Source organism: Mastigoproctus giganteus, chromosome 6 (genome assembly GCF_048544385.1).
Source record: "Mastigoproctus giganteus isolate SK-2022 chromosome 6, ASM4854438v1, whole genome shotgun sequence".
NCBI classification, from domain to species: Eukaryota; Metazoa; Arthropoda; class Arachnida; order Uropygi; family Thelyphonidae; genus Mastigoproctus; species Mastigoproctus giganteus.
Window position 1 is genome coordinate 173511462 of NC_143580.1, and position 14296 is coordinate 173525757.

At 36.7% G+C, this 14296-nt stretch overlaps 1 protein-coding gene across 2 annotated transcripts in view; it reads left to right on the forward strand.

The window, feature by feature from the left end:
* The window catches only part of Cog2 (conserved oligomeric Golgi complex subunit 2), a 462981-nt gene that overhangs the window by 221216 nt on the left and 227469 nt on the right, over positions 1-14296 (forward strand). The window lies entirely within an intron of this gene.

Consider the following 14296-nt stretch of genomic DNA (forward strand, 5'->3'; position numbering starts at 1 on the left):
TATAATAGCTTTTCTTGATAAATTCTATTAAAATATGAAAACAGTATTTGACACTTTCGCTGCTGGCTTTTTCAATGACATTTTTTGACCTGGGATTGAAAACCATGGAATAAGGTGGCTTTTTTTCTTCCAAGTGGATTAAAATTTAGAGCCACATAGTTGTGTTTAGGAAGCAGTGAACATATTAAATACAGTATATTCTTGTTAATCTTGATATCTGATTATTCAAAATGCAATGTATTTCAAAGTTGCTAGCATTCTCAATTTAATGATATAGGGCAGGGGTGGCGAACCTATGGCATGCATTTCCAAAGTGGCACACATACAAATTTTTCAGGCACTCAGAATTCAGTGTCCCAAAAAAATTTCAAACTTCAAATCATCACTCGAGGAAATGATCTGCTCGAGGAGCACATGATCTGCTCATGACTGTTCTCTCTGCCAGGCATTTAGTGACGTGCCACCATTCATCAAATAGTTGTATTCCTGCAGTGATTTGTTTGAAATCGGAGTGGTCAGATGTACTGACAAAATAGTGTGGATTTAATGTCTTGAATATCGCCTTCTGAGGGGCAAACGAGGATAGATTTTTTAAAAGATTTAGCCAATTTTGGCATGCATCCTTAAAAAGGTTTGCCACCCCTGATAGAGGGTATCATATGCCTATTAGTAGTGGGAAATTATTCAAGAATGCAAGCTTATACAGCACAGCCAAAAAAAAACCCCAACTTCCCACATCCCATGTCATTCCCATCCACTAGTGTGTCTGGTTCTTCCTTGAATTTATTCAAACTACCCACTTCCACCACAACAACAACAGATGGAAGTTTGCTGAAAAATCAACTACCTACTGGCTGAAGGCTAACAGATAGTTGGTTAGATAAGACTTTTGCACATCTGTCTTCCTTGATTTGAATTTATGCCCTTCAGTGTGCACAGGAGGAAGAATACCATCAGCATTGAGCCTGCTCAATCAAAGCCTTAAATGCCTCATTTGGATAACCTCATAGGTGACTAGTCTCCAAATGCTGCAGTTTACAGAACTGAAGCCTTTCTTGTTAAGAGCACCCTTTTATTCTCCTCACCATCTTGTTGCCCTCCTCTGCACTCATTCCAGCAGAACTGCAAGTAGTAGGTTGTTCCCAATTACTTCCTTGAATGCTTCTCGTTTAGAAGTTGCTGCTAGTAACATCATCATTTGGTCCCACTGTACAGAATTTAAAAACTGTTTGAGACCACTGCAGTCACCCAGTAGTTATGTTTTAAGTAAAGTCCACATCCATACACTGTGATCACCTAGTGAATGTTTTACTTGCTGATCTTTAATGCATGAGGAATCACTACTGATAATTAGATCAAGACTACTAATTCCGCTTATTGCATCTCTAACATTTTGCTGTAGAAAACTGTCATCCAGCAAATCCGCAAAAGTCTTGTTAGTATGTGAGTGACATGTGTAAAGTTAAAAATCCCCATTAAAAGACATTCTGATATACTGACCCACTCTATTTCTCTGTATAGTTCTCCATTGTACTCATCCTAGGCATTGGGCCTATAGCACTCCCCTACTATCATTTTTGTTTTCCCAGTACTTATGTCACTGAACATTGCTCTGGCCACCTGTGTTTACTGGAAGCACTGTCTTAGATTTAATGTTCCTTAATTAAGAGCATAACCCATTCTGTGTTGTCTGTCCTTTCTGTACAGCATTTACTGGAGCTTATAATTGATAATGAAAGGCTTATGGTGAAGTCCTTCGAGCTCCAAATCAAGGTGAAGCTTTTCGACCAATTCATCAAAAATCAATCTGTTGCAACAAGATTGTTTGCTGATGCTGTCAGGGAGGGAGCACCCAAACAAATGCTTGCACATAAGCAGGTCATGGTAGAACAATTTCTAAACAACGAAACATGGATGTTGATGAGGTTCATCCTGTTATGAGCCCTTCATCAGTATCTAGTTTTCAAGGACTGGGAGATTGCAATAATATACAATCGGACCTCTATATAATGAAATGAATTGTTTCCTTGAAAAAAATTCGTTATACAGAAATTTCATTATAAAGAAAAATGACCTTTTCAACAATGAAAAATACTGTAAATTCAGAAATATAGTAATTTTCAAAACAATTTATCAATACATACATATTAAGAAATGACTACTTGCATAATGCCCACAATTTATTAGTACACATTTAGGAATTGTGTCATAAAATGTTTGGTTATTTTTTGTTGTACACTGGATTCTACTGTACACCGTTCATAAAAATGTTTGCCTTTGTTTAAATTATAAATACTCAGATATATTTTCTGTTACATTTGCTTCTTATGCAGGCCTCAATGCAAAGTTTCAAATGCTGCCAACATTTGTTTGGAAGGTTTAATATTTTCCTCATTTTCATCCAACTCATCGTTGATATTGTCGCTAATTCTTTAAATACACTCCAAAATGTTGACGTCACTCGGATATTCAGCTTCTATGACATCATTATCAACTCCTAAAAATTCGTCAAGAACAATTTCTCCACTGATCAAACCTCTCTTGGAACTCTTCCTAAGGTTGCTCAATGTTTTCCACTAGTTAATCCCACTCATCTCTGTTAATTAGCATTTTAGCAAAACCTGCTTTTGCGAAACAATTCTTAATCGTTGTTTCCATCACATGTTGACTCCACACTTTCGCCAACTCTGATGTGTGCATCCACAAATCTATAGATTGGTTGGTTTCTATTGTTAGTATAATTTTTTTCAGTATGTGCCTTTGGTAGTGCATTTTCAAATTCTTGATAATGCCTTGGTCCATTGGCTGCAGTTAAGATGAATTATTCAGAAGGAACAAAAAAACAAGCTTCACCCTTGTAAGTTTTGGAATTATCGAGTGAAGTTGGGCAGGGCAGTTGTCGACAATCAACACGTTTCTGTTTTCTTTTATCATTTTTCTATCGAAATTCGAAATCCACTGCTCAGAAATTTCGCTTGTCATTTAAGGTTTTTTGTAGTAGTTGTAGTCCAACTCTAAAACTACTTTACTCCTTCAAAACATCGGGGTTATTTACTTTTGCCTATTACCAAAAGCTTCAGGTTTCATTACTAGCCATATTTGCAACCAAGAGTGTAATTCTCTCCTTACTATTTTACCACCTAAATATTTGTCACATTTAAAAGTCAGTGTCTTTTTTGGCAAACATTTAAAAAATAGACGTTTCATCAACGTTGAATATGTCTTTGGACTCATTCATTTTGTGCTTTGTGCACAGACAGCATAGACAGTATGGTATTCAGAACTGGGAAACCTGAGTACGGGGTCAATGTATCCACTGGTTTTGCACTACCTTTAGTGGATACAATAAAAAGACAGGAAACAGGCCTGACTCTACATGCCGAGGACAGGCACTGCAGTTGTCCAGATGATGACTGCTCCCTGGTGGCAAAGAGGCCTGACACTTAGAACACATACTACAGAACATTCGTTATATGTTCATTGACCATACGCCAGGTCTGTTTTACAGAGTTTCTGTATTTCATCACAGTAACACTAGGTGGGGATGGACATTAGTGTGGGAGCCACGATGGACGGGGTACACATATATACATATATACATGTTCACATTGTACTATCCATATTCAAATCCCGATCCCTTATGTCTGAGTGATACCATGTCACTGGTGTCCCTGCTGTGTCCACATTTTATGACGTAACAGGTACTTCAAATTCATAAAATTTATTTACTATGCTCCTAGAGTTAGGGCACTTGTAAGTATATGTGCACCTGTTCTGACCCTTAGTTACTCTAACATATATTTGCTTGTTCCATGAGGACCCCTCAGTAAGTCTTAATCTCAACACCTTGCTTTCTGTGCTGCTCAGTGGTCCAATAGAAGTGCAGATATAATAGAATTCAGTCTGAGTTAGGTTCCTTCACTTTTCAATTGTTATCTGCTTTGAAAAGAATGCTAAAACAGCTACAGTCAAGTATTGCTTTGATCAAAAATTTCTTTGGTACTGTTATAGTAGTAATGGAAAATGATGCAAGAATGTAAACTTATATAGAAGGGATAGCCAACTTAATTTGTGATGGGACCTACTTTTTTCCTTCAAAATGTGCCGTGATCTACCATCTCAAAAATTTCATTGCACGTGGTTAAAAAAATTAATGAACACATTGAAAAATGTGTTTATAAATTTTAAAATTCAATACAATTCAGAATTGTTATTTTAAATTCATGCGTATTTAAAATTTTAATTTATGCGAAGTTTGTGTCTTCATCTCATCTGCCAAGCTTTCAAAATCGGGGATATACTGTGATAAAGCCAACCGTAAAGAATCTTCTGTATGCAACTCCGTAAGAGCATAGTGATTCTTTGTCTTTGTTTGTTTCAAATACGAAAAGGCCGATTCACATAGATATGTGGAATCAAAACAGGAATTTAAAAGTTCACTGCATTTTTTTTACATTTGGGTACTTTTCTCGGCAAACATATTTCCAAAACTATTTTTCTTATGATCTGGCTTTTAGGAAGATGTCGTTTCGCAATGTAATAATATCATTTTCAAGTAATATTTTCTCCATGTGAAAAATCGCAGAGACTTTTTCTGCAATTTGTTTCGTATCTAAGTTGACATTAAATGGATAAGGAATGTATTGAACAATGTCTTCAATTGTTTTAAAATCACTGAATCTGGTTTCAAAATCATCCACAACATTCTCAATGTCAGAAACACATTTCTCACTATTAAATTCAAAAACAGGATATTTTTGCAAATGACCTTGCCTATTTGTAAAATGGTCGAATTTTTTTTTTCTTTGAGATCCTTAGCCCATGCCAAAAATTGATATTTATATGCAGAAATACTACTAATCATGTCACCCACATTTTTATTTTTTCCTTGTAATTCCAAATTCAGATCACTTAATTTACTGGTAAAATCTGCCGAAAAAGCCAGATCACACAACCACTCCGTATCTTGTAGCTGCTAATAATCATCTCCCCTTTGATTGACAGATTTTTTAATTTCATTCTGCAAATTTTGAAATCTCTGTAGAAACTTACTTCAACTCAGCCACCTCACATCTGTGTGTAATATCAGATCTGGTTCTTTTTCATCAAGTTGCATTTTGAAAAGTCTCCTTTGAAGAGATTGTCCTCTGATGGAATTCACGATTTTGAAAGCAATGTCCATAACACTTTTAGCATTTAATCTTTTGTTGGCTAACGCTTGTCGGTGGATGATACAGTGGTAACTCAAAAAAATCTGGGAATTCATGATCCTTTTGGCACAATGCGATGAATCCATTAAGATGCCCCGTCATTGCTTTAACTCCATCTGTTACTGATACGAGCTTAAATAGTGGTAATTTAATTTTTTCAATAAAATGCTTGAATGAGTTAAAGATATCAAGACCTCTAGTTCTTTCTTTTAACGAAACAATATCCAGCAGTTCTTCTCTAGTGGCAGAATCATCGAAAACCATAAGAATAAAAACGAGCAACTGAGCTGTATCACTGACATCTGTAGGTTTATCCAGTTGTAAAGAAAAGGACATGCAATTAGCAATAAGAGCACACAATTGTTCGCTCACATTTTTTCTATGTGTCGCATCACAGTATTTCGAGATAATTGTGGATCTTGAAGAGCGCTTTTAATTTAATTTCTGTTCTTAAAATCTTGAAAAAGAGAATCTGTTATTTCTAAAAATGTGTCTTTGATGAATTGACCATCAGAAAATGATTTGCATTTTTTTGCAAGATCACTCAATTTAAATGATGCTTCAGTTACTGCTTTAGATTGTAAATTAGGTGGCATGAAGAAATTTTGTTGCACGAATAATCTGGATTTAAGTTCTAATTTATTTTTTCTGAGGTCACTATTTGGCGGAAAATCCGATTGGTATTTACCATGGAGTGCGTTTAGTGCCTTTCTAAATTTCATTTTTGAGTATAGCCACAGAAGCATTGCAAATCAAATAGCAACATTTTTCTTTCATCATTACAGAAAAGTATTCTAGTTCCCACTCTTGATGAAAATGATACGTTTTACTCTTTTTAGTAGTATTCATTTTAAATCAAAAGGTATTAAATTAACATATAAGTACTGTCCAGTTATTAAATCAGCAAAAGCAACGCTTACTGATTAAAACACTTTAAGTTGGTGAACCGGAAAAATATTCTGTCTGAACAGCTAATGTAGGATAATTGATGAAGAGGATTCCCGAATGAGGAAATTGTTTTCAAAATAACTGGACAAACACAGCAATAAACCATTGTTTATTGCTCTGTTTGGTTATATTCTTATAAGAATCAGTTTTGAATGCCTTTGTGATATTTCTTTAAAGTCACTACCATAAAACAATAAAAACAATTTGCATTTTCCGGTTTATTGGGCTTTTCTGTTAGTGCAATCTAATTATAAACAGGTAGTAAACTCAATCTTATTGCATTTGCAATAAAACCGACAGCTGGAATTCTGTGTTATTTTAGGTTATTACGGTGAAATGTGTTTCTCCTTCAATGAAATCTTCAATCATGCAAAAAAAAACAAACAAAAATAAAATTTCAAAATCAGCTCTTCATTCCTATTTTTGAAGCTTCGTAAAAAAAAAATAATAATAAATAAATAAAATAGTAGTGAAACCTGCTGCACAATATAAAATTTTGGTAATATACCTGACGGCGCAAATCAAGGGATGACTGTATATTTAAAATTCGTCGTGATCGACCAAAATTAAAACTGCAATCGACTCGTTGGCCACCCCTGTTATATAGGATCAGCAAAAAAAAAAAAAAAAAAAAAAAGCCTGTTCCAGCAATCAACCACCTGCTGGCTGAAGACAAATTTCTACATGTCTATCCTGCAACCGTCCCTCCTAAACTTGAATTTATACCCCATAATGTGTGTAGTCTCAGCAAGTAAAAAAATAAATATATCAATGGGTCAACTGTTGATGATCCTGCTCAGGTAGCTAACAAACTAAATGAATATTTTGCATCGACATTCACACATGAGGAGTTATTCAACGAGGGGAATGCCAGAGGTGTATTCAACTCTGGCAGTAAGCTAGAGAATCTTGTAATAACTGAGAGTAAAGTGGAGGAGAAATTGTTGAAGATAAACACAAGAAAGGCACCTGGGGTGGATGGGATCTATCCAGTTATATTAAAGGAGGCAGCAAAGGAAGTAAGCAAACCCTTAGCCATAATTATGAGAGCTTCCTTGGACTCAGGGGAAGTACCCATGGACTGGAGATGTGCAAATGTGACCCCAATTCACAAAGGAGGATCAAAGGGCGACACAAGTAATTATAGACCTGTTAGTTTAACTTCTGTTCCCGGAAAATTAATGGAGGCACTGGTTAAAGAAGCACTGCAGGATCATCTAGACAAGACTTCAGTTATAGCTCGGACACAGCATGGTTTTGTTAAGGGGAAGTCTTGCCCGACCAATTTGATTGGATACTATGATGCAGTCACAAAAGAACTGGATGCAGGGAATAACTTTGATATTATATACTTGGATCTTAGAAAGGCTTTTGATACTGTTGCACATGGAAGACTGCTGCACAAATTGGAGCAGTGTGGCATTGGAGGCAAATTGCTGCTATGGATAAAGGGGTGGTTGAGATGGAGAAGACAGAGAGTGGTCTCCGCATATCCCCAGAGCAATATGGCATTAGTTGCTAATGCTCCAAAAACCAAATAACAACAAAAACAACTTCCGATTATGATGTTCTTCCAAAAGAGAGAGACCACATTCACATAACTTTTATTACAGCATATTGTTATAACTGTTCTATTTTATTATTCGTTATTGTAGTTAATCCCTTACTGTGCCTAATTTATAAATTAAACTTATCATGGGTATGCATGTATAGGAAAAAACATAGTGTATATAGGATTCGTTACTATCTATGGTTTCAGGCATCCACTGGGGGATTTTGGAATGTATCTCCCACGGATGGGGGGGGGACTACTGTAGTGATATGATAGTAGTCACTGCCTGACATTCACGGTGTATATATATATATATATTGATCTTTCCTCTCTCCCCCATCTCCTCCAGTTGTGCAAATGTACCCCCAATTCACAAAGGGGGATCGAAGGGCGACACGAGTAATTACAGACCAGTTAGTTTAACTTCAATTCCGGGTAAAATAATAAAATGGGTAAAATGGTAAAATGGGGTCACTGGTTAAAGATGCATTGCAAGATCATCTAGACAAGACTGCAGCAATAATTCAGACACAGCATGGGTTTGTTAAGGGAAAGTCTTGTCTGACAAATCTGATTGGTTATTGTGATGTGGTTACAAAGGAACTGGAAGCAAAAAATAATTTTGATATCATATACTTGGATTTCAGGAAAGCTTTTGACACTGTTGCACATGGAAGACTACTGTACAAATTGGAGCAGAATGGTATTAAGGGTAGGTTGCTACAATGGATAAAAGGATGGTTGAGTGGAAGAAGACAGAGGGTGGTAATCAGTGGGTGCTCTGCTCTTCGTGGACTAATGTTATTAGTGGAGTCCCACAGGGTTCGGTGTTGGGTACACTGTTGTTTTGTATATTTATCAATGATATTGATGAAGGTATAACAGGCATAGCATCGAAGTTTGCAGATGATACAAAGGTTGGCAGGGTTGTTAATGACAGTGCAGCACTGTGGCAGTGTGCTACTGCAACAGGATCTAGAAAAATGGGAAGTTGGGCTGAGAAGTGGCAACTGAAGTTTAACCTTGACAAATGCAAAGTACTGCATATGGGTAGAAGTAACCCCCAGAGAAACATACCAACTGTTTGGTACTATACTTAAGGTGGTAGAAAATGAAAAAGACCTGGGAGTAATTGTACAGTCAGATATGAAGTTTTTTGAGCAATGCAGAGAGGCTGCCAGGGCGGGTTATGCGATTTTGTCAATGATATACAGGAATTTTGCTAGAAGGGAGGAGGAGGAGGTGATTGTCCCTCTGTATAAGGCAGTGGTCAGGCCATGCGTTGAGTACTGCGTACAGGTCTGGAGTCCTCATTTTAGGAAGGATGTAGATTTGCTTGAGCGTGTACAGAGAAGGTCAGCAAGATTGGTGAGGGGAATGAAAGGATCCTCTTACCAGGAGAGGCTTAAGTTCTACAAATTGCAGCGGCTGGAGACTAGGCACATGCAAGGTGTCTGATTGAGGTGATAAGGCCATGAATTGATTGAGCATGCTGAATTCTGATGGGATTCTTCCACTTGTTCAGATTATTAACCTAAGGGGGCATAAATTCAAATTGAGGAAAGACAGATGTAGAATAGATGTGTGGAAATTTGCCTTTAGCCAGCGGATGGTTAAGGACGCCACTGACGCTATGCTGCTGCAACAGGATCTGGGAAGGTTGAGCAGATGGGCTGAGAGATGGCAAATGAAGTTTAACATTGACAAATGTAAAGTACTACATATGGGAAACAGCAACCCCAGAGCAACATATCAACTCTGTGGTACTACACTGACAGTGGTAGAGAATGAAAAGGACCTGAGGGTAATTGTGCAGGCAGATATGAAGTTCTCTGAGCAGTGCAGATGGGCTGCAAGAGTAGCTCATGGTGTCTTATCAATGATGTACAGGAATTTTTCTATCAGGGATAGGGAGGTGATTATTCCCTTGTATAAGGCAATGGTCAGGCTGCACCTTGAGTACTGTATACAGGTCTGGAGGCCTCATTTCAAGAAGGATGTAGAGCTGCTGGAACGAGTACAGAGAAGGGCAACAAGGTTAGTGAATGGAACAAATGGTTGCTATTATGAAGAAAGGCTTAAGTTTTGCAAATTAGTGTCTGGAGACTAGGCACTGGCGAGGTGATCTGAATGAGGTGTACAAACCTTGAATGGGTTGAGCATGCTCAATGGGATACTGCCTCTTGCTCAGAATAATCACCTGAGAGGGCATAAATTCAAATTGAGGAAAGACAGATGTAGGATGGATGTGCGTAAATTTGCCTTTAGCCAGCGGGTAGTTGGATGGTGGAACAGACTTCCATCCCTTGTTGTGGAAGTTGATAGCTTAAATAAATTTAAAGCTCAGCTGGACAGGTATTTCGAATGAACGGAGGGGTGAAGTGGAAGGGGTTTTTTTTTTTTTTTTTTTTTTTTTGGCTGATGCTGCATAAGCTTGCTTTCTTGCATCATATGCCTCTACTAATGCTAATGCTAATAGTTCCATGCAAGGATTTTCATGTCAATCTATATCATAATTCCCAAATCCCTTTCTTTCCCAACTGAATTTAACCTTACCAAGAGTACTAGTTTTTTATAATGCCCTTCCTCAAGTGTAAGACTTGCATTTTGTTGCATGAAACATAGCTGCCACTTTCCTTCCTGATCGTCCTTGAAGCTTGTGTCAGTCATCCTTAGTACTGCTTGGCACTGACTGTTGACGATCCTCCCGATCTTTATATCATCTGCAGATTTTGACATCACATCCTATGTCTCCTTACTGATGTTTATGAAAATCAGAAACAACAGTGGCCTAAGAACAGATCCCTGGGGACACCACTGCTGACATTATACTGTGTAGTGTCTTAAACTGTCATAGTTGCATTTCCTGAAATTAAAACAACATTCTTTTCTTTAACAACTGCTGCCGCTTTCTTCATTTTCCAACTGAGGAGTGCATGATCACTTTCTGTTAATGGTTTCTATACTGTGAAATCTTATGATGTAATCTGATTTATGGGTAATGATGATATCTAGACTATTCTTACCCTCTGGCATTTTCTCTAATATTTTAATGCATATAATAATCATCTAGTTTATATGAAAATTTTGTTCCCGTGGTGACTTTCCATCCTCTGATCACTAAAGGGAAAATTAAAATCACCTGTAATATGATTATTTTTTATTATTATTACTAGCCACATAGTGCAAGGAATCCTGAGGCTTATGCTGCACTAGCCAACAAAAAAAAAAAAAAAAAATTCCCAGTTACCTGAGAGAGAGAGAGAGAGAGAGAGAGAGAGAGAGAGAGAGAGAGAGAGAGAGAGAGAGAGTGTCAAAAGTAGAAGAGAATCACAAGAAAGAGAATGCTGATATCCAGCTCAGGATTCTGTGGGTGATATTCACACTTACTTGCTCATTCCATCTGTGCACAGGCTCTCATGCCCTTCACAGTCTTCTGGTCTGTCCTCACTCTCATTTTACTTCACACCACAGAGAATCGATGCTGGCATAAGTTCTGCTGAAGCTGGATGGAAAAGCTTTAGTTGCACTCAGGATGTTTTTTATAAGAAGCATGACCTCCCCAAACCTTCTGTCTTGCCAGTCTTTCCTAAATACATTATACATAATACTCTGAGCCTGATTGTCCCTTATTTTTGGATGACACAAAATTTCTGTTAGCCATATTATATCAGTGTTAGTTATCCTAACTGGTAGTTTGAATTCATTCATTTTATTGACTGTACTCCTGACATTACTATAGACACAGTTGACCAAGTTGTTTTGTATTGTTTACTACCTGACCCTTGAGATTTTAAAAATCAACAAGAAATATTCAAAATTGTTTACTTTGGATGCCACCTTTATTTTCATTCCTTTTTTTTTTGGAACACATTGTACATTTTTTTTATATCAAAAACAAATTTTAATTAATTTTTCAAAATAGAACACCCCTAGTGCACTTTAGAAATATGCTTTAAACAGCTTTAGTTATGTTTTTTATCCTCTTTTTGAATATTATCTCGAATATTACCTTGACTGACAGCATGCAAAATGTCGGTGAAGTCCATGCTCTTCAAGAATTTGAAACGAGCTAACTCTTCTGTAATATGTAGTCAGAGAGCATTACAGCCGGAAGCATTGCCATAAAGCATTAAGAGCATGCACTTAATCATCAAGATTGAACATGAGAAATGAATTCCTACATTAAGTTTATGATTTTCAAAATGTGCACATAATTGTCAAGAGTAGAGTTAAGTTTATCCTGAAATTTTTACTTTTTATATGTGAACTAATAGAAATTTCTGGAATTTTCAATAGAAAAATCAAAGAAAACACTTTTGTTGACAAATTGGAAGTTTCAGCTGTGTGAATTGAATAGACAAAGAGCAAAACAGCACAGAAAAGTGTGTGTGTGTGGGGGGGGTGTCTTTAAGTACTCAAGTGCCTTGTTATGCATTATGCTTATGGTGTTTGAGATGAACAGGAAGCATTAGCTTTCCTTTTTGTTTGAAGCGTTGATATCCTCAGTATAGGTTGCCATTATTGGCTATATTGTGGCATCAAACAAGAACTTTGTGTTGTGTGTGCAGGCATTACTTGGACCCATATCATCAGATAAATGCATATCTTATTTCCTTTTCTTATATTACTTCCTTTTCCCCCTCTAACCAGCACTTTTCTCGAACTCTTAAGGATACCTTAAAAATCCTCACACTACCTATGTTCAAATGTATCTATCTGTCTCACATAGAAGGAATCTTTAAGTCTTGAATTAATCAACAAAGCTCTCAGCATATAGTCCCTCCTGTTATGCTGGTGCAGAATTGCAGGTGCATAATCATTCTGATCTAATTCTTGGCATTTTTTCAGTATGATTCTGTAATTAAGATTATTCATCCCCCACAAGAATAATAAATGCTCTTTTTCCACTCTTAAAATCTTACCATCTGTTGGTGATATCATTAATTGTTGCTCCTGGCAGACACATTCTGGTTCTTGTTCAAATATCCTTATTGCAAAAAATAATTCCCATTTCCTGACAGCAGAATCTCCCAGTGAAACTAAATCCTCTTGAGCCAGAGCAGTATGCACTTATTAATTCTGTTCTATTCTGGGGCCCAAATCAGGAGTGTATCACTTGGCAGTTCCCTGGATACTTGAATCCCTGATGAATTCTAAGTTTTTTTTGTCTCTAAGGCAAGTGCCCATTTTTTCAGTGAAAGTTGAGTCAAATTTACTTCATATTGGCACAGCACTTCGATTACCATTGGACAGTTATATACATCGATGCATCAAATGTGTTAAATAATGAGCCAGCAACTTAAATTTTCTCAGTCACTGTTAGTCAGCAATTTCAGATGTACATTCTTTAATAAACTCTCCATCTGAATGTTTTTTTTTTTTTTTTAAGCTATTTTAGAACTTGTAATGAAATGTGAGTTATTATTATTTATTGAATACTATGTTAAAGTATGGAGACCTCATCTGAAAAAAAAAAAAAAAAAAAAACCACCACATTGAGCTTTTTGAAAGGGTCCAAAGATGGCCAACTTGAATGGTGAAGATCAGTAGAAGAATGACCATATGGGCTACAGAGCCTGGCAACCAGGCATTTCAGAGATTGACCTGATTTAGATTTATAAGGCTGTGAGAGGGATTAGTAAAATGAATGAAGGTGGAATTCTCATTGTTATAAAGAATTTCAGAACTAGGTGTCATAAATTCAAATTACAGGGGTTGAGGTTTAGATTAGATTGTTGGAACAAGTTGCACATGCAGGTAGTTGAAGCTGACAGTGTGAATGAATTCGAAGGTCAACAGGATAGTTACCTGTGTGAAGAGGAAAGCATATAATGTGCATTTTCTTATCTACTTTTTTTCTTTCTTTTTTTTGCCAGTACAACAAAAGCCTGTGGCTTACTTGCACTATATGGCAAATACTATTACTAAATTCACAAGCCATATTTTCTGGCTGGCAAGGTACTTCATATTTTGAATTTTATCTTTCTTTATTTATAAATATGTTGCAGTTTTGTCATTATATCTTTTAAGATTATATTCTTTGCATACAGCTAATTAATTTTAGACAAATTAAACATATTCATTTTTCTTTATATTCTATAAAAAAAAAGTTTCCCATTTCTATTGAAATGCTTGTCGTCATAGTCTACTCTGCTTATTCACAACTGCACCTTTTTTGCCACTGAATGCACAGTAGCAAAAGATGCAGTTGCGTTTTCACTTCATGTAGCATTAGCATTAGTAGAGGCATATGATGCAAGAAAGCAAGCTTATACAGCATCAGCCAAAAAAAAAAAAAAAAAACACACCACTCCCATTTCACCCCTCCGTTCGCTCGAAATACCTGTCCAGTTGAGCCTTAAATTTGTTTAGGCTATCAACTTCAACAACAAGTAATGGAAGTCGGTTCCACCAACCAACCACCCGCTGGCCAAAGGCAAATTTCCACACATCTATCCGACATCCGTCCTTCCTCAATTTGAACCTAGTTTAAGCACAAATGCAGTAGGTGAAAATGTTCAGCAATGGACACAGCCGAATTACAAGTCACAGAAGTATTCCTAAGCAATTTATTTTCACTGTT